The following is a 22,451-nucleotide window of genomic DNA, read 5'->3' on the forward strand; positions in this document are numbered from 1 at the left end:
GTTTACTTCTTCATAACTCTTCTCAATATGAAAATCCAAAGTGCACACTCCAGCTGCCCTTGAACTTCTGCAGGAATCTCTGAAACTGTGGGCTAGAAAAGGGGGAGGATTAGTTCTTGAAATAGTGTCTATGCCTCTGGCATTAAGCATGGAGCTCCCTGAGCATTTCTGATTTCACTTGAACTTAAAGTGTGACCCATTGACTAGCAGCATCCATGGCATTACCTAGAAGCATGTTAAAAGTGTAGTCTCAAGTCCCACCCAGAACTACTAAATAAGAATCTACATTTTAACCAGATGCCCTTTGATTTTTATGCACACTAAATTTTGAGAAACACTGTCCTAGATGCACATTACCAGCTTAGAGCTACTTAAACCCTTAACTGCTGATTTGTGCAGAGCCTGGATTCGTAGACATTGGCTTCCACCATTGGAATGCCAACCCTAACTTCCAGCCCATGAATGTCTGCTTTGTTTTCTTCCTATTTCCTCCACAACTAATGGGTCATCTCCACAAAAGCACCAGTTTCCATCAATTCCTTGGGGTTTCATTTAATACTAGCGTATCTTAGTCCATCGCCAGAACTCTCACCTTACAGTTGTAGAAGTCATAGATACTGAGCCAGATGAACAAATACCTTTAAGTTTTTTTCTTTGCTATTAAATTTCTTATATATTATAATTCATTCATTTATTAACTCAAACACAGATTAAACTCCTACTTTATGTCATTTCTAACCCACATCTTCCAGATTTTTAAAATCAGAGTTATGATGGTAGTTAGCAGTTCCCTGAGGCCTTTAAGAACTAGTAAATTCTGAGCTATCCTGAAGGAATATTCTATCAAGAGCTCACCTGTCTCTATGAAGTATAAGAAATTAATTTTTTCTTAATATAACAGTCAACAGTCAGGTAAGTTACATACCAATGGCCACTAAGGATAAGTAAATGCAGGCAAAATTGAAAAAAGAGAGAGAGAGAGAGAGAAAATATTATAGCCCCTTCTTTCTAGCTGGGACCTCTGTACTTCACTTGTACTTGCTCTTTAGGAATGACATATATAGCACCTTAGTGACTTTGAAACTAACTCTTTGAATCTATGAAATAGAATCAGTGGTCTTGAGGATTTCATGTGAGATGACATAGAGTGGGAAGATGATGCCAAGTCCATTTTCTCACCCAAGGGAAATATAAGTAACCAGTGATAAGAAAGGGAGAACTGAAGGGAAGTGACTACGGTTTAGATCCTGATGGTTCCCAGGAAAGGAGAAAGGGGCCCAGGACCAAATGTTCTGGGGAGAAGGGGCTTTGTTCCTGGGCCCTTGGGATGAAGTTAGAAGTGCATGGCGGGGACAGGACTGGGGAGAGGGAATGTCTGTGGAAAACAAAGAGGGAGGATTGGGCACAGGGACATGGAAGAAGGGTGGGGCCAAAGTCTCTGCCAGCCCAAGAGGATTTCTGGAGCAAAGGTTGCTGGTTAGAGGAGTCCCATGTTGTGCAGAAAAGGCAAAGCCTGAGTATCCCATGGTGCTCAGTTAATAGCTGGGCCCTGTTGGGAAGAGTTGTGGCCTCAGCTCAAAGACTGGGAAAAAGCCTGAAGGAGCACATGACTGGGCCTGTCAGCTAATTGCATTCTTGCATCTGAATGGCATGTTTCTTTCTTGAAGGGGAATCCAAGCTGCATATCCTATGGCTGGACAGGCTGGAATAAAGGAAATTCCTCCTCCTCCCATAGCCGCAACCGTCCACCACCAGATAAATTTAGGAAGATCCCAGAGCAGTAGATACCATTGCCTGGCTTCCAGGAGAGGCTGTGCCTACAACATGGTATGTGAATGTTGGAGTAGCAGTGGCTGTGAGGTGTTGAGGCAGATGAATCTGTGGTAGGTAAGCATCCTGCTTGGTTTGGGAAAAACAGCTAAAAGTTTCTGAGATTCGGGGAGGGGAACATCAGTGCAGACAAAGACAGAAGACTAGCAGAGACTTCCTGGTTGGGCTAGGAGGAGGCAAAGCATGTGGACCAATTGCTGAGGTCATGGGCAGTGGGTGCAGTGGTAACAGAGTGATGCCCAAGAGCTGGTGGCAGCAGTTATAACTCAGTGGGGGACAGCTAGGTCAGCAGATAACTGTGGACCAAATTTGCAGTTCCTTGGGGTTCTCCTAGGCTCAGATGCTATTCAGTGAGAGCTACAGGGAAAAGTGAATATCCTAAATTAATGGAGTGGTCACTAAGGACAAACAGAATTTTAAACTAGAGAGACTAACTTACCTTGAAATGGTGTAATCAAGTTTTCTACTTATGAGTAGAAATAGAGAAATGGAGGCTAGTTAAGGTCAATTACAGAAAGTAATTTATAAATTACATTTCTGAGTTATGTAGTTTATTACATTTCATCTCTGCTACACATGTAAATTTTCATATCAATTAATATAATCATTTCACTTCTGGGATTCAAATCTTAAAAGTAAAAATAACTATGCAAACAATTAGGTAAATTATAGTACATCCACTTGATGGCATATTAAACTACTAATTAACAATAACATTTTCATGAATATGCAATAGCATATAACCATTTTTTTATTAAATTGATCAGTGGAACAAGCAGAAAGTGGTATTCTACAGTATTTTTGAAACCTTTCGGTCATAACCCACAGTAACCCATTCATTTTGCATCTTGATCCAGGACACCCATATATATTTTTCCTACTGAAACAAAGTTTGCATGGGACAGTGCTGGCCTACATGGGGTGCAATGCATTTTGGCATTGTATACGATCTTCCATTTGGTCTTTTTCAAAGCTAGTGAGACCCACCACATGGGTTTTGTCCCAATGATGGAAAAGAACAAAAAATAAAAACATAGGTCTAGAAAATGTGCTTAAGGGAAATGAGCTAAAATTATCAACAGGGCTTGAAACTCAGGAGATTCATTGTTTCCAATTTGTCTCTAATAAACATATATTTCTTTTTATAATAGAAATAAAATTGCCATACTAAGTTTTAAATTGTTTCCAAGGTTTTTCCGGGCTATTTCAGTTCCTTCTTATCTGGCGAATTCACTTTTTATCTCCAGGTGAACTTGTGAGCCCCAGGCTGAGTAGTTCTGCAGCTTTAGCACCTCCTGGCTCATTGCTTCATGTGGCCACTGCTGAGTTAGGCACATTTTAATGAGGAGATTGATGTCAGTTACCAGTATTCTTGACTTCTTTTTTTTTTTTCTTTCCTCCTTCTCCACACAATTTTATTGAGTGTCTGTAATGTTCCAAATACTATTCTAAAAACTATATAAACATTTTTTATGTTTTAATTTTTCTATGATGAGCACATATTTCTTTTGTAATCAGGTAAAATATACATGTTGTTTTAAAAGAAGACCTTAAGACATAGATCTTGCCTTCAATATGCCCAAAGCCTAGGAAAGAAGTAGTCATGTAAACAAATATGTCAATGTGGGACTTCCTTTCAGTCCTTCACCCACCTCCTGTCCCAGCTAGAAAGTGGCTCCTCTGAGAAGCTTTTGTTAGGGGCAAGGTGTTTTTCTCTCTCCTTTCCTAGGACACCATAGAATTTGTCTGGCTGCCGTCTCTGCCCCCTACTCCTTAAATCTCCATTTCCACTTGCTAGTTGACAGAAAGAGAGAGCTAGGAGAGAGGGGAGGAGGGAGGCAACAGGAAAGATAGAGAGGGACTGAATGGCATTTAGTCCAGCCAAGGTGCAGAGATTCTTGACCATAAACACTTGACTGAGGATACTGTTGGGGTCCTGTGGTGCTCAGAACACCCTATAACTCGACACCTTTCTGAGCTTGAACACAGTAACAGTACTAGGTGATCCATCAGATTTATGTCCCTGGTTTCCTAGGTGTGTCCTGAACAGCCCAGTCTGTTCCATCTGGAGGAATGAGACAAGATCCATATTTGTCTGGCACCAATGGCTGCAGCCAGATCCTGCTGATTATTTTCTGGCTTTCTTAGTTAATAAGTAATGTCTGGTGGTACCTTCTATTCAGTACACTAGCTTCTGATTCTGGGATTTCCCCAAAGAGGTTCAAAAATCAAGTGGGCAGACAGCAAGCTGGATAAGTCACTGGAGAAGATGCATAATACTCCTAAGTCCATGTTCAATGGCTGCTGCTCCTGAGAACAATTGATTTATCACCATCTTGTTGAAGGAAGTCTCTATTTGTTTTCCAGTCATGGGTGGCCTGTCAAAATTTAATATAATACTAGGGCTAACCATCAGTCAGGGGTATTTTAACTCAGCAGTTCCTTGACCTCTTGGACTCTTGTCTCCTGCTATAATCAGAAAAATTTCCCCTCAGCATATTCTTTTCATAATCCCTTGGACACTGTGTGGCAGATTTTGACATGCTCAGCCATCCTAGACTCACCAGCCTCAGTTTTCACTCAGCCTGCATTTGCCTTCCAGGGCCCCTATCCACCAAAACTTGCTCTTCTGATACCTATGGGCTGTGCAAGATAACAAGACGAGTCAGAGATCTGGGAGGCAAGTTCCCAGTTCCAACAAACCTGGTGAAAAACATTCCTCTCTGGTGCCTCTTTTGTTTGCACCTCATGACAAATGTTCCTTTGGCAGTTTTATAAACAGACTGCTAAAATGTTACCTTTTTAGAAGTGTGAGTAGCAAGTTAGAGAGAACTTCAGGGAGTCAGGCTGACTAGGTGCAGTCATGGGCTTAGCCTGAGCTGGCGATTTGACAACAAGCAGGTCATCTGTCTGCAGAGTTGGCCTGGACTGGAAAATTTCAAGGTGCCGTCCTTCATGCCAACAGAAAAAATGACATTGCTAACCCTCTGAAAGTCAAACCTGGGTTTCTGTGTGCATTTCAGCCTTTGTGAACGCCTCTCGGTACTATTTGTGAATAGCAGGGAAGATAGCTCAGCACAGTATGCAAATATAATCTTAGAACTTGGAAACAGGAGGAGCCAGCTGGGCTAGAGTGGGAGTAATCTTCACCCTCCTGCCTCCAGTCATGTCTCTCTTAGGAGCAACAAGCTCTAGCTCATAGAAAGAAGCAAACTCAGATAAAATTGGATATTTACCAACCAAAACAGCCCCTCTGTAGAGCAACAATGAATTAAGCCTTCTTGATCATGCAGTTGGGACCCCAGAAAGCCTAATGTAATGTGAAGCAATGGAAGACATTATCTGAATGCATGCTTGTTCAATTAATATAGTATTAGTTTTAACTGGATTTAGGTCCATCCACCCCAGAGAGCAGATGGAGTCCACTCTGCTTTGCTCATCATCACATCACCAATGGAATTCCATCTGAATTCCAGAAATTTCGAGGCTCATAAGTATATCTTAGTTGCTACATAGGACATATTGGAAAGTGGGAAAATTAAAGTCTTAATTTGTTAAGTGAGGAAAAACAATAGATGCCTAGGGAAAGGACAATGCCCAGGACTCATAGCTAATGGGAGTTGGTCTTTCTGGCAGAAAGCCTATTTTCATTCAATAGCCCCCAAGGCCTTTGTCCAGAAGGCACAGTTTTCTCAGCTAAATGAAGCAATTCTTGTCGAAAAACCTACCTGCTCTATATTTGAATGGTTCACATGAGCCATTTTTTTTACCTGAAGTTTACAGGTTACCTAACAATCGTTTGCTTCCCTTGGGTGATGAAAGATTTGAAAGCTGTGCTAATACAGTTCCCACTGGCACATTAAGCACTTAAAATATGGCTACTCCCAATTGACAGGTGCTGGAGGAATATAGTACACGTTGTGTTTCAAAGACTTAGAATGCACACAGAAAGGTCATGTATCTCAATGACTTTTTACCTTTTGATTGCAAGTTGAAATGATCATATTTTGGATATAGTAAATTAAATATATTATTAAAATTAGATTCACTTGTTTCTTTTTTATCCTTTTTAAGGAGATTACTAGAAAATTTGAAGTCATGTATGTGTGTTTAAAACAGACAGCACTGTGTTAGAGGTTATATTTCAAGTGTGAAAATAGTCTCCAGTTTCCTTTCCACACTCCTTCAAAAATCTCCTTCTTTTGGGGACTTCCGACCAAGATGGAGGCCTAGACAGACACGCTGTGTCTCCCTCCACAACTAAGGAGGAATACAACTACCACACAACTAGAGACAACCAGAAGTTCCTGAAAACCAAGCTGCATGGAAGTCCAATAAACAAAGATATAAAGAAGAAATACTCATCCAGACAGGTAGGAGGGGCGAAGCCAGGGCAGAGAGGACATAGTGTGGTGGTGGCAGCAGTGGCAGCAGTGGCAGGCCAGTGGAAAACACAGTCAAACATTTAAAAAAGTTGGGTGGGACACCTGGGGAGCACTCCAAGCACCAGACCAGACTGCGTACGTAGCTCATGGTCCCAGTGCCGGGGAAAATAAAGCCTCATTGTTTCTGACTGTGAAAACCAGTGGGAGTTGGGGTGGAGGAAGAAACTGCCAGTCTCTCAGCAGAGTCCGCTTGTTTGAAGGGCCCCGATGGTCCTAGAGCATCCGCAGACCCACCCACTCTGGGAATGACAGCCAGGAAAACAGCTAGAGAGGTGCCAGTCCCATATGAAAGTGGGAGAAGTGCCTGGAAAAGGGGAAAATGCTGAGAACATGCCATTGTTTCTTCTCAGACCCCTCCCCCACATACAGTGCTACAACGTGGTGAAATGGGTTGCCCTGTACTGATGAATACCTAAGGCTCTGTTCCTTACAGCGTAACAGAAGTTGCAGCTCTACCTAAGACAGAAAGGCAAACAAACACAGGACTCTGCCAAGATGAGGGGACAGAGAAGTAAGGCCCAAAAAAGGGAATGGATCAAGGTTCCAGTGGGAGAACTAAGCAACAAGGACATAGCCAACCTAACAAATGAGGATATAGCCAACCTAACAGATGCAGAATTCCAAACACTGGTGATAAAGATGCTCACTGGCTTTACAGATATGCTTGAGTACGGCGAAGACATAAGGGAAGAAGTGAAGGCTATGCTAAATGAAACAAAAGAAAATCCACACAAAACCAATGGTGAAGGGAAGGAAACTGGGGTTCAAATCAATGATTTGGAACATAAGGAAGAAGGTCAACCAGTACAAAATGAGGAAACAAGAATTGAAAAAAAATGAGGAGAGGCTTAGGAACCTCTGGGACAACTTTAAACGTGCTAACATCCATATCATAGGGGTGCCAGAAGGAGAAGAGGAAGAGCAAGAAATTGAAAGCTTATGTGAGAAAATAATGAAGGGAAAATTCCCAAATTTGGCGAAAGAAATAGACATACAAGTCCAGGAAGCACAGAGAGTCCCAAACAAGCTAGATCCAAAGAGGACCACACCAAGACACATCATAATTATAATGCCAGAGGTGAAAGATAAAGAGAGAATCTTAAAAGCAGCAAGAGAAAAGTAGAAAGTTATCTACAAAGGGGTGCCTATAAGACTATCAGCTGATTTCTCAAAAGAAACTTTGCAGGCAAGAAGGGACTGGCAAGAAGTATTCAACATAATGAAATGCAAGGACCTACAACCAAGATTACTCTATCCAACAAAGCTATCATTTAGAATGGAAGGGCAGATAAAGTGCTTCCCAGTCATGGTAAAGCTAAAGAAGTTCATCATTACTAAGCCATTACTATATGAAATGTTAATGGTACTTATTTAAGAGAAAGAAGATCAAAAGTATGAACACTAAAATGACAACAAACTCACAACTATCAACAACTGACTCTAAAAAATAAAAACAAAATCCAACTAAGCAAATCAGAATAGGAACAGAATCATAGGAGTGGGGATCATTTGGAGGGTTATCAGCTGGGAGTGGGTAGGGGGAGAAATGGGGATATGGTGCAGGAATTAAGAAGCAGAATTGGTTGGTACAAAATAGACAGGGGGAAGTTAAGAATAATATAGGAAAGGGTGAAGCCAAAGAACTTGTATGCACGACCCATGGACATGAACTAAGGAGGGTGGGATTGCTGGAGGGAAGGGAGGTTACTGAGCGGAGGAGAGCAAAGCAGAAAAAAAAATTGGGACTACTGTAACAACATAATTAATAAAATACACTTTAAAAAATCTTGTTTTGGTCTAATTCTAAAGTCTTTTTCATGAGACACCAAGTTTTATGTTGTTGTTGTTGTTGCCACCATTGGGGACAATTTACAAAATCCAATAATATTTTAAATTTGCAATGGCTGGCCAGTAGCTTTGCACCAAGGCAGCCAGGCAAGACACACTGGTCAAAGGGACAGTCTTACAACAGTGCTTTCAGTTCAAACATCACATGTTCTTCCTCAACTTCTTCCCATTTCTTCCACCTCTCATCACCCCCAACAATGCACAAAATGGAGCCCTCTCTGAGCACAGGCCAAACACAAACAAATCATTGTCAAAGAGTCAGGTTACCTAATTTTACATACCACTAGGGCTGGATTTCTATCATACATAAACTACTGTGGGCCAAAGGAACACAGAATTAGTGAAGACACTGAACCTGGAGGCAATGGGAAGGATATGAAAACCACCATGCCAGCGTCTAGCCACTCACAGCCATCTCTCTCTGAGAAGATCTTGTCAGCTCCTAATAAAGTACAGATTCCAAATTTTTTTCCCAGGTAAGTTTATTTTAATGATCCTCACATATCAGACATGATTATGATTGCTATTAGGTTTCTCTGGCTCTGACTCTCTGCCACTTAGTTTGTTAATATTCATCAACATTAATATCATTCCTTATACTGAGCTACATTAAACATTTTATTCTGTGTTCTTTGTTTCTTAAATAGAGATTATTATCACAGAAATTATTCATCAACTAAAGGAAGTGTTTCTGGTTTAACAGATTTGGAGAGCAGTAGACATAAGTTCTAGATGCTGCACAAAGGGAACTACTCCCCACCACCCTCAGAGGATGAGTACTCAAGGCTGATTTATTATCGTGTAAACACTGGCACAGCCCCATATTAGCTCTATATGCAGCAGAGAGAAGCATCAGGCAAAAAGTGAATAGGTAGAATGATATATCACATTCTTCACAGGGAAATAACAAATGCTCATTAGAGGTAAACAGCCTATTGGTCAAGAATTAGTTCTTGAGATATTAGTTTATATTTGCCTTTTTTTCATTTTTTTTTCCTCCAAACAAGCAACTAGACATGGAAGGATTGGGGCAGAACACAAATAAGGAAACTGAAATTAAAGAGATTATGATATTGGAGCCTATCTTGAGATCAGGATATTTTCCCCTCTTCTTTCATAATTGTTTGACTATTGTATATAACCAAAACATCATAAGATATTAACTTACATCTTAAAATAATAACACTACCACCCTAAGACAGCTTTTAGTTTCTTTTGCCAAGATTATAACTAGCATGAGTAACTAGGCAGAAGATAGTGCCCCTTGCTGAGAAAGAGAACAATGAAAAATAAGTAAATATGTGGAATGGGGAAGCACTAGTTTACTTAATTTTGGACATGTTGTATTTGAGACATGCAGGTGGGAATGTTGAGAGGCGGGGATATATTGGGTATGTTGGTCTGGAGCTCAGAAGAGAGGAATAGGCTGAGGGTTATCAACTAGGAGGTGGTGTGGGTATCAGATGATAAATGACCTGCTGAAGTTTCCTGGGGACCAAATGCAATGTGAGAAGAGAATAGGGCCTGGAAACAATGACTGAGGAGTGACAAAACATCATGATAAGAGAACGAGTAAACATCTGGCAAAAGAAATTGGAAAGGGGAGCTTGGAATGGTGGGAAGAAAAATTGGAGAGAGTGTGAGTGTGGCTTCATGGAAACCAGAAACATTCTGACTATGGGCCACTCCCTAATATGAGGGTAGTTCCCCCATTTCATTAAAGTTAGTTTTACCTGCTTCTTTTTATCCTTTTAAAGCTCTTTTTCATGTTCTACTTTCCTTCATGTACTCTAAGGAGTATTTATGTCACTGAGTGATGCATATGTTCATTTAATAAATATTTAATGAGCACCTACTATGTGCCAGAGCTGTTCTAGGATGCAGATACAGCAGGTACAAGACAGACAAGACTGTTATTTTCATGGCATTTATCTTCTAGTGGGGATTAACAGGTGGGGATAAAGCAAGAGATGGAGAAAGGAGTGGTCAAATGTCAAAGGCTTCTGAGAAATTAATGATAACGAGGCTGGATTTAACCATGTGCAGCCTAATGGAGACAGTGGTGTGGTGGGGACACACACCAGGTCAGAAAGGGCTGAGGATCAAATGATGAACCAATTGAGAGAGGACAGGCAGACAACTCTTGTGGGGAAAATGAGCAAGAGGGTGGGACTAGAACAATGATTATGTATCTTCATATATGGGCTAATTCAGTTAGGAATGATTGGAACACATTTAACAGATGATAGGAAAGATCTAGTTGCTAAAGTAAAACTGAAAAAGTAGAAGCATATAAGGGCTGATACTGAGTAGCATGAAGTTTCTTAGAAGAGGGGTGGAGGGAGACACCAGAACACATTTGGTGAGATTTGCCTTTGAGAGCAGAAGGGACTTCCTTCATCATATTATGGTGGTAAGGATTTGAGGAGAATGATGAAATTTAAATAGCAGTGACAGGACGTGTGTGCTGAAATATGAAATGTGTATTTCACCAGCCCTGGCTGGTTTAGCTCAGTGGATTGAGCGTCGGCCTGCGAGCTAAGTGTCGCTGGTTCGATCTTCCAGTCAGGGTACATCAGAGAAGGAAAACTCTGACTCCAAAAAACCTCCGCTGCCTTGCGGCATACCTCTTCAGGGGAAAGGCTAAGGGAGTAAACCCCGACAGAAAATCCGGAGCCGGAGTCCCTAAGGCGGTTTGATGTTGTAGTCAACACCGGCAACTCCTGCGGCGCACCTGAACCCAAGCTGTATCGACTCCGTCTTTCCCTTGGACCCTTCAGCTGCGAAGAGAGGGGGGGTCTGCTGCATGGGCAACAGCAGACCCTCCATATTACCCTGCCCAGGCTCTGTAGCTTCAGCGTCATCGCAAGATGTCGATTCAACACGGGAGGAGACAGATACCATGTCACTCCCGAGTCGGACTGCACAGCCATTCTCGGCAGTGCAGATAGACTCTTAAGAAGCTACACCATCGTCTCTCGAGACGGACGGCTGCCGACGACGATTTTTTATTCCCTGCTACGGGCTGAGGGGCATTCATTTTCCCAGAAGGAGCAATAGAGGGAGAAAGTGAGGCATCAGTAGGTGGGAGGGGCAGGTGAGACCAAACAGGAGCATTCAGGCAAAGACACTAGAAGGAGAGGAGGCTCAGGGCCAGATCCAGTATCACTGAATCAGTAAATGTAAGGAATTTGTGAGCAGGAATGGGTGAGGTTGAGTACAGGGGAAGGCCATTAGAAATGAAGAACATCAGAAAGTACATGGCCAAGGAATGGTATGGTCCTCTGGGATGAGGCTTGTGTTGCCAAGAAGATAAGAAGATGGAGTAAGGAGATGGCTGGCTTCACATGGGGACTGAAAGGGGGAGAGGTGGATCCCTGGACAAAAACCTTGGCAGTCAGAAGAAAGTGAAATGTATGCTGGGAGGCAAACTGCAAAGTTGGCCAAGTGTCATTGACAGTGGTTCCAGTATATGTTCTGTGCGAGACCAGTCTGCCTCATAGGACCAGAGACTGCTATTGTGACCTTCTGCCTTAAAGCCCCACAGTTTCTATTTCCATAGTACTTTGCAGTTTATCTTAAAGCCAGAAGCCTTGGTGTTGTGTCATTAGTGGCTTCTGCCTTTAGACAAAACCCACACGTCTGAAGCAGTGTTTGGGGCAAGCCGGGCATGCGGTCCTTTAAGTTGCAGGTGGAGGGATACTGCCCTTTTATTTAGAGCAGTGCTCCCCAGAATGCTGTAGCATATTCGAGAACCACCCTGGGAGCTTGTGAAAACACACTGCTAGGCTCTACCCCAGAATTTCTGATTCATAGGGGCTGGGGTGGGGTTGGATAATTTGCATTTCTATAAAGTTCCCAGGTGATGGTGATGCTATTGGTCTGGTACCACGTTTTGAGAACCACTGATTTAGATCACAGTTTCTAAATTCTAGCCCCACATTGTAACACCTGGGGAATTTAAAAATCCCACCTGATATGGTGGGGCGAGGGGCGTGAGGCTTGAGCATCAGGTGATTGTAATGTACAGTGAGGGCTGAGAGCGTCTGATTTACGGTATTAGACCCCACTTGAGAAAAGCACATGGGACAATTGATTTTTTTCATTTTCAAGCAGCAGTGGATGTTTACTTCATCTATTTGGACATTCGGTTCCCAAGAGATAGTTCATTATATCTGTTATATCCATGATATCCATGATATATTCCCTTATTTGACTTTGTGATTATTCTTCCAGATTAGCATAGTGTACTTTTCTAGTCCAGAAAGAATTGTGACATTTGTTTATTCAAAAAGACCCATTTAAACAAATTTGCAATTTAAACGGACATTTGGAAATGTGGTATATTTCATGTCATTAATGGAAGTGATGAAGCTACAGAGCCTGGGCAGGGTGATATGGAGGGTCTGCTGTTGCCCATGCAGCAGATCCCCCCTCTCTTCGCAGCTGAAGGGTCCAAGGGAAAGACGGAGTCAATACAGCTTGGCTTCAGGTGCGCCGCAGGAGTTGCCAGTGTTGACTACAACGTCAAACCGCCTTAGGGACTCCGGCTCCGGATTTTCTGTTGGGGTTTACTCCCTTAGCCTTTCCCCTGAAGAGGTATGCCGCAAGGCAGCGGAGGTTTTTTGGAGTCAGAGTTTTCCTTCTCTGGCTCTGTAGCTTCATCGCAAGATGTCGATTCAACACGGGAGGAGACAGATACCGTGTCACTCCCGAGTCGGACTGCACAACCATTCTTGGCGGTGCAGATAGACTCTTAAGAAGCTACACCATCGTCTCTCGAGACGGACGGCTGCCGACGACGACGACGAATGAAAGTGATACGGTCCATTAAGTCCCACCAGTAAGTTTCCACTTGAAAAGCTTCATAACTTCCTGGTTTGGCTTGGGGGGTGGGTGAGGAGGGGGGTCTTTGTGTACTTGAAAAATATTTAACTTTGTAAGAGTTTATATTTTGGAACCCACATAATTTGCAACCAAGACAAAAGTGCTATGCAGTGATTTCTGCATTCAGGAAGCCATAGTTTATTTCTTATGTCTCAGTTAATTTATACTTTGCTAATTACTGCTCTATTGTATTGAGGGAGCTCCCTCTCTATAATTTTGCTCTTCTTTTGAGTCATTTAATTTAATTAATTAATTTTTTGATTTTAGAGAGAGGGGAAGGAAGGGAGAAAGTGAGGGAGAGAAACATTGATATGAGAGAGAAACATCAGCTGCCTTCTGTACGTATGCCCATTGTGCCCACACCAGCCAGGCTATAACTTTGCTCTTAACTATTCCTATAACCAGATTATATTACACATCCTTCAAGGGAAATCCCCATATTTTCCTCACCACTTTTTCTTTCTCTCTTCTTTCTTTCTTTCTTTCCTTCCTTTCTTCTTTCCTTCTTTCTTTCTTCTTTCTTTCTTTCTTTCTTTCTTTCTTTCTTTCTTTCTTTCTTTCTTTCTTTCTCTCTCTCTCTCTAAAAAACCTCCAGTGTAACATAATAAAACCTGTTTCTGATGCTAATAAGAGTACGGGTTTTGGAGTCTGAATGCTCAGGTTTAATTCCTAGCTAAAGCACTTTTCTTTTAGGGCAAATTATATAACTTTCCTGACTTTTCATTGCCTCATCTGTAAAATGGGGGTATTAAATCACAGGGTTTAACTACTTCACAGGTTGTATCATAAGACAATGTGTGTGAGTGCTTTCTGTAAACTGTCAAATAAAATACAAATGTTGATTGATTGATTGCTACCACAGTGCTCACAGGCATGAAATTCTGGAAAGTGGATTTTTATGGATAATTGAGATTCATGCAAATATTTTCATCTCAGTGAGAATGGAAACAAAGGTACTTTTCTCCTGTGTTTAACAATCCTGGTGCCAGACTTGCTCCTTGAGGGTATGGCTAAGAATAAGTTAAAATTACTTGTCAAGAACAAGAGTCACAGCTGGCTATCATGACTGGCTTTAAGACCCTCTCTTCCCCAGGCCTAACAAGCCACAGCTATTGTGTTGTAAACTCTGCCTAATCCAAGCTTTACCTTCAAGTCATTCATCTCAGGCCCTAAGATCCTCTGAATATCCTCCTTCAATTTACCCTTTTGAGACAAAACGTGAATGTCAAGGGGATGTTCTCTCTTACTACAATAAGGCTAAGAAGATTAGTTTTTCTTCATTAACAAGTTTTTCTGGTGGTCTTTTGGGAAATTGATATAATATTGTTGAAAATCCTTCTAAAATATAGTATTTTAGAAAGATTCCAACTTTCTTCCATGGCTGGGATGGTTAGCATGAAGAACGTAAAGGGATTTTATCTATTTCCACATATTATTCAATGCCTTATGTAATCTTTTAGATCCTTAGAAAAATCTTTTACTAATTTTTCATCCAGACACATAGCCCACTAAACAATTACAGTTGACTCTTGAACAATGCAGGGGTTACAGGCACTTACCCCCATGCAGTCAACAATTTCAGTATAACTTTTGACGGCCCCAAAGCTTCAGTCATCCCTTGGATTCCTCGGGGGAATTGATTCCTCCTCATATCAAAATCCGCAGATGATTGAGTCCTTTATGTATGTTAAACAGCATAAAAAATTGCACACAGTTGGGCATCCACATCCAAGGGTTCCTAATTGAAGATTGAAAGTATCTACTGTGTTTTGATCTGTGATTGGTTAAATCCTCAGATGTGAAACCATGGATATGGAAGGCTGACTGTATATTGATTGAAAAAAGCACATATAAGTGGACTTGAGCAGTTCAACCCTGTGTTGTTTATGGGTCAAATGTATTCCAAACTTCTGGATAGTTGAGCCTTGGTTAAATTAGGGTAGAATGCAGTAGTCTTCAAAGCTGATGGCCTCAGAATCTCTCAGGATGGGGGCTTCTGATGTTAGCCAGGGCTGAGAGTCTCTGATTTGGTGTATCATTAATTATGGACAATTGAGGTTCTCAAACTTCAATGGGCATAAAAATCTTCTAAATTGCTCATTAAAAATGCAGATTTTAGAGCCCCATCCCCAGACTCTAATTCATAGGCATAAGGTGGGGCCCCAGAATCCATATGTTAATCTAGCATCTGTAGTCTCCTACAGACCGCATTTTGAGAAGTGTTGATTAATGTAAGAGAAGTAAATCCTCATAGTTGAAGGAAACTGGCTATGATTGAAATCTTTAGACTGTATCAAATAATGGGGTACCATTTCCTGAAATAATACTTTTTTTATTCTGGGCTTTAGTTTGCTTATTTGCAAAATGTAATTACTAATATTAATTAACCGTTAGAGATGCCCCATTGTTTTCTATTTCAAAAACCTGACTAGAATGTGCATAATAAAAGGAAAATTGGCAATTTTATTAAGTCAGATCCTGTCTTCAATTCTATTGTTAATGCTGCTAAACTTCTTTAAATTCTATATGTTGACTTAAATAGAAATACGTTCTCCAGTAACAAGTCAAAGTATGTAAAGGTTTCTCAAATATACTATTTGATTTTTGTTCATCTTGGAATTTGAACTTAACCAATATTTTTATGTTTACTAATATAATCAGCACACCAAGTCTTAAGTTACAAATAAACAATTAAGCTTTTAAAAATGCCACGTACTGTAGGATATGAGTATAGGAGATGTGAACAGTACATAATAATTGTAAAGCCCAACTGTGATAAATAAACAAAAAAGTTATGGGTCCAAAAAATAGGTGACAAATCTATAAGAAGATGGCAGTTTTAAAGGGAGAAATTTATGATACGTGAATTATATGTCAATAAATCTGTTCTTAAAAATGCACATTTTGATAGCAATCCCACTAATAGGTATATATCTAAAAGAATTGAAGTCAGGGTCTTGACGAGATATGTACTCCCATGTTCATTGCAGCACTACTCACAAGATATGAAAATAACTCAAATATCCTCAACAGATGAATGGATAAAGAAAAGTGGTATATTCACACAATGGAATATTATTCAGCTTTTTTATAAAAAGAAGGAAATCCTGTCACATATGACAACATAGATAAACCTGGAGGATATGCCTCATGATATAAGCCAGAAGGACAAATACTACATAATTACACTTAAATGAGGTATCTAAAATAACCAAATTCATAGAAGAGAGAATAGAATGGTGATTGCAGGGGTGGGAGCAGAATGGGTAGTTGTTTAGTAGGTATAAAGTTTCACATATGCAAGATAAATATGTTCCAGAGATCTTTTCTATAACAGAGTGCCTATAGTTAGCAATACCATATTGTGCATTTAAATTTTGTTGAGTGTAGTCCCAGCTGGTATGGCTCAGTGGATTGAGTGCTGGCCTGTGAACTGAAGCATTGCCGGTTCACTTCCTGGTCAGGGCACATGCCTGAGTTGTGGGCCAGGTTCCCAGTTGGGGGTGAAAGGCAAATAATTGATGCATCTCTCACACATTGATGTTTCTCTCCTTCTCTTTCTCCCTCCTTTCCCCTCTCTCTAAAGATAAATAAAAATCTTTAAAAAAACATTGTTGAGGATAGATCTCATGTTAACAACAAGTTACAAGGAGACTTTTAGAGATGATGGACTTGGCTATTACCTTGATAGCACTAATAGTTTCATGAGTGTATGCATATATCCGAACTCATCAAGTTGTGCATATTAAATATGTACAGCTTTGCGTATATCAGTTATGCCTCAGTAAAGCTGTTAAAATGCATATTTAGAAAAGTACGATAAAATAAAATGATAAAGACAGGAGTTTATTTTTGTTCTATATAAAAATAGCCCGAAGATAGTCAATTCAGGACTGACATGCTCCACAGGGTCAGGGAACCAGGTCTGTCAGCCTCAGCGTGTGGCTTTCATCTCTTGTTCATTAAGGCTACTTGAGTTTCAGCCACCACATCTGTGTCCAAGCCAGCAAGAACGAGGACGGGGAGAGCAAAGACATGAGTCTTTCCCCTAAGGTACATCCCTGAAGTTGCATGAATTACCTCTTACACGCACCGGCAGAATTGTGTCACATGACCACATTTAATTAAAAGGGGGGCTGGGGAATGTAGTCCTTATTCAGAGCCAGTCATATGTCTGGCTAACATTCAGTAGGAAAAAGAGTATTTCTTGTTAATGAGGAGGGAGAGGACAAACTGGCCGTCTCTGCCACATGGACATTTTGTATAGGGCCTTGAAAATGTTGTTGGAATAGTTTGTACTTAATTCATCAAGCAATTCAGAGACCGCAGATTTTTCTCAGGCAAAATGTGACATTATTTTAGAAATACTGTATAACCAATCTTTGTCAGTGATGGGTTGAAATGAGCAAAAACTAGAATCAGGGAGACCAGATAGATGATTACAAGAGACAAAGCAAAAGGTAATGTAAAATAGAGAAAGTTTAGGGCAGCAGTAGAATAAAAGGACACACTCATTTGAAAGAATAGAACCAAAAAATTTGGCAACTAAACTTACTGTGTGGATGGGCAAGGAGGTGAAAGAGACTGCCAAGATTTCATTATGACTTCCCAGAACTGGGATTCACAAAAGGCCCAGTAGAAAAGTAATTAAGCAAAACGAGCTCTCACCTCTTTAACAAGAAAGCAAAAGGGGGTGCTTCTCTGGGTGCCTGGTATCAGGAAATCTGCTCAGGCCCCTGGAAATATGCAGCTCAGACTCTGAACACTACTGGGACAGGCTGAGAGGAAAATACCCCTTCTTCTTTTGAATCTCCTACAGCAGAAGAAAATAAACATTTATCAATATCTCACATTTTAAAACTCTCAAGTTATTCTGTATGTAATCAGATCTATCCTCAGTCCCCAAGATGGGTAATGATTATATAATAAAGCCAGCATTTCTAAGTGCCCTAACAATAAAGAACTAAATTGTGTACTATTTAGTGATTTTTAAGGTATTTTTTTAAAAAATCCATATAAGTCCTGACTGGTGTGGTTCAGTTGGTTGGGTGCCATTCCATAAAGTGAAAGGTTGCCAGTTTGATTCCCAGTCAGGGCACATGCCTAGATTGCGGGTTCGGTTCTGGTTGGGGTGCATGCAAGAGGCAATGGATCAATGTTTCTCTCTCACATCAATGTTTTGCTCCCTCTCTTCCTTCCTCCCTGCCCCTCTCTCTAAAAATAAATAAATAAAATCTTTAAAAATAAAAAGAAAATCCATTTAGTTATTTCCTTAAATTCAATTTCCATTTCACATGTGAGAAGGCTGAGAACTAATTATGCTAAGTAACAGTTTTATTGGTAGGAAGGGATGAGGCTGAGATCTTAACTGAAGTCTTCCTGACTCCTAATTCTAAAGTCTCTCACCTCTGCTGTATGAATGAGTAGGAAAATGCTCATTTCTGAATATTGTGTGTGTGTGCGCGCTGTGCATTTTGGATGCTGCAAAGAACTGAGAATGCCTCAAGTGTTCTGGGAATCGTGATTAAACTTGTCATCTTCAGAAAAACTGATCCTGTGGGGATGGCTAGTCAAGTGTTCTCTGTGATATGAGAGTTATCTTTCTAGATGAAATATTGAGACCTGGTGATGCTTCCATCTTTCCTAAATCACTTGTACATATTCTCTTGGTTGGTGTGGCAACTAGTTCCTCTTGTTGCTACTGATCTATGCAGGCCTTTCATGTCGTTCCCTGAACTTACTGAGATGTCTGGGCTAGCTCATGGCCCATCTGCTTTTCCTTAAACTCTTCCTACCCAAATTCACAAAGATTTAAACCATGCTTTAAGCTTCCTTAAGATAATTCAAACATTGCTAAACTAGAGTAAGATATATCTGGTAAGTAAAGATGCAGTATACTGCACTTATTGATGAGAAATTTGGGAATAGTCCAAATATCTCATAATAAGACTTTATATACACTACTTACTTATCATCACAAAGAAATTATGGTAGAGATCTACCTAATGAAATATTATTTATTCATTGAAAAATGTTAGTTGTATTGATTACGTAGACACACCAAACAATATATACATAACAAAGGGGGAGGAGGTAGTTAAGAACTTGAATGTACCTTTATCATGTGAAAGGGACCCAAATATGCCATTTTGGCTTAACAGTTCTTTTGAGCTGAAGACATTAAGAAGCAGCAAACATGGAAAGCGCTCTCTGCCTTTCTTCTATCTGTCTATAAGCAATATAGAAATTTCCCTTTGTGAAGGATCTCCCCCTCCCCTCTCTTGGTCCAGGAGCAGAATAGCCCTTGTCATTGGAGACAGAAAGTGGCATCTAGATGAGTCTGCACAAACAAGTCTTACTGAAACAACTATTATATCCCATTAGTTCCCCCATAAATTTACCTTCCCAGAATTTACCACCCCCAGGAGTCCAAACCCCTTTCCCTTTGTTTTGCACTTCTTTACAAATTTATCTGATCCTTTGTTAAAATGGTATGTAAGCCCTAAATTCTAACCATCCCTTTAAGTTACTCATTGTGGAGTTCTTCAGTGTGTACACACATTGCACACATAAAGAAACCCTTATATTCTCATGTTAATCTGTCCTTTATTAGTCTAAATTGTCAAGCGTCTAGCACTGAACCTAGGGAAATAAAAGAGGAAGTTTTTCCTTCTCTACATATGTAAAAAAAATGGCAGAAAGGAAATATACTGACATCCTAACACTGGTTATGTACAATGTAGCACAGTCAAAGAGAAAATAAGTTGTGTCAAAGTAGCATTTTGTAAAAACTGCAGATTAATTGAACACCAGAATCTCAATAGTTACAAACAGATTTGGTTCAGGTGTTGCTCTAAAGAATACTTAAAGAATACTTTAATTTAGTACTTGATGAAAAGATTAGGACTTGATGATAGTGACTGAGCCCATGTTATGAAGGAAGAAATATATACAGTTTTACAAGAGAGTTAACAAAAGCATGATGAAGCGTCAAGTTCTGGAGTCAGATTATTTACTATTTACAAGGCTTTGGGCAAGTTATGTAACATTTTTGTCCCTCAAATTTCTGTTCTTTAAAATGGGAATAACAATAATTATCTAATGTTGTTGAGGAATAAGTAATACTGCCTGCATACAGTAAGTACTCAATAAAAGTTGTGAAGCATTCTGATAATAATTCTCTTTTTGTTCTTGCAAAGAAAATGTTAATAATCATTAGGCATGTTTAGCAAAAGAATGGCTATATCAAGTGTTTGGCAACTTTATTGGCCCTTCCATCTGCTGAATTACCTAAAGCTTCTCCCTGGGTGGCATAGCCCTGGTTTGGGAGCTCTGTGGTCTCTCCTTTGGGTGGAAAATTAACTCCATGTATGGGGTCCAAAATAAAATTGATTTTCACAAGTGGGCAGAAAAACAGACTCCATGATATTGCCTGTGAAACTGTCATACATCCTCTCTCCCACTCTGTAGCCCACAAGGGGCGTCAAGACTGTGTCAGGCACGAATAGTGGCTAGAATGGAAGTGCTATGGGGGAGTCAGTGGCACAAGGCAGGAAGTGTCATCAGGAGGACGACAGACTAGAACACTGGACTAGTAGTCATCCTCTGCCACGAATCAGCTTTGTGACCGTGTGCAAATTCACTCTGACCCTTAGTTCCTACCCAGGTAAAAAACAAGGGCACTGCTGGGTACATTCCTTCCAACACTAACATTCTGCAAGCCTATGCCCCACCCACCCTCCCAGTGACCACTTCCTTTGAAAAGACAATGGAAACTGCTGATCCCCATACCTGCTAATGACTTACTTGATCCCAGGCAGAGTACAATGTCCCCCAAACCCTTTCTTCCCCAGTTAAACCTGACTAATACTCAAGGCTGAACTGGGCCAGATGCTGGGGTGGAGGAGCGGAGCTCCCTGCTTGTGCAGCGTGGGGCTGTGAGTACTGGTGGTCATCGTTGCTCTGGGATGCCTCATTTCTGAGAAACTTCCGTGCTATTTACTCTGCCTTGCTCTTTCTCCCAGCCCCCTTCTGAATGGTGCTGGCTGATTTCTCTCTTTTCTTTTCAGAAGTTCAGTTTACTTTTGGTTTTAACTTGGAGCTTTGCTGATGAAAGAAAGATCATATTTCTTCTACTCAGAGCTATATTTTCAGGGCACAGCTGCCTAGACCTATTAGAAATAAAACACAAGCAAGTCTTCCTCCTGGTGGGAGAAGAACCCAATGAGAATTTAGTCTCTGGAACGTTGAGTCCAAACAGTCTTGTGGAGTGGATGCTGCATGCAAGTGTCTTATTATATAATGAATACGGGGAGAGCTCTTTTCTGCGTGCTGGATGGAGCTGCCTCTAACCCTTGCACTACTCCCAGTTTCTCATGACTACCTGAGGGCTGGAAGAGGCTTTAATCTTTGTCTCATGGCATATTAGAACTAGAGGGTCCCGAGAGCTGTTGTGCAGTGGTGATAGCAAAGCCCTGTTTGGTGCTGCCCGGGAAAGCTTTAACACAAATGGGCTGTGCAGAACACCATGCAGGAGGCCTCCTAGGTGGATTAGGGTACTTGTCACTTCATTTTCACGTGTGACCAATACACATGGACCAACTGACGTGCAGAGCAGGTGACTGGAGAATAAATGTTCTGTTTTCCAAGGCATTTGAAATATTTACTCCAGGACAGAAAATAGCAGTAAGAATGAGTCTTATGATCTGGTAATAATAGCTTTGTGTATACAGTATTTATTGAGCTCTTATGGCATGCTAGACAATGAGAATTGTGTTATTTAATGTCCACTGTAATCTTATCAGGAAGGAGCTACTTTTATCTACATTTTATGAATGGGAAAATAGAAGCTTAGAAATTTAAATAACTTTTCCAAACTCACAAAGCTACTAAGGGGTGAAATAGATTTAAAAAGAAGTAGTCAGTCTATGTACCTATCAAGAAGACCAAAGTACTTCCCCACATGTGGTCTCTGTCCCAATGACATGATTAACACCATTTATTCTTCAGTGAATTTTATTCATTATAAATTAAGAACCAGGATTTTGGAGATTTACTGCCTAGGTCCAAGTCCCAGTTTTACCATCTGTTGATTGTTGTAACCCTGGGCAAATTGCTTAACCTCTGAGTGTCAAATTTCCTCATCCATGAAATGGGAATAGTAATAGTACCAAGCTCATGGATCATTGTAAGGATTAAGTGAGATAACACATATAAAGCTTTTAGAATATAATAAATGCCAGCCCTTCTAATCATATGTTAGCTATTATTGATGACAAACACTTATTGATTGCCTACTGTATGCCAGCTACTAAGTTTTTAGATGTAGGCAGAGGAAAGGGACAGGATCTTATGGTTAAAAAGATAAGTTATGGGGAGGAGGAGAGAAGTATTTAAACCAATTATAAAGTGTTATATACATAGTGGATCACAAAAAAAAAT

The sequence above is a fragment of the Furipterus horrens genome, unplaced genomic scaffold (assembly GCF_987537825.1).
Source record: "Furipterus horrens unplaced genomic scaffold, mFurHor1.1.pri manual_scaffold_1, whole genome shotgun sequence".
In the NCBI taxonomy this organism is placed as follows: domain Eukaryota; kingdom Metazoa; phylum Chordata; class Mammalia; order Chiroptera; family Furipteridae; genus Furipterus; species Furipterus horrens.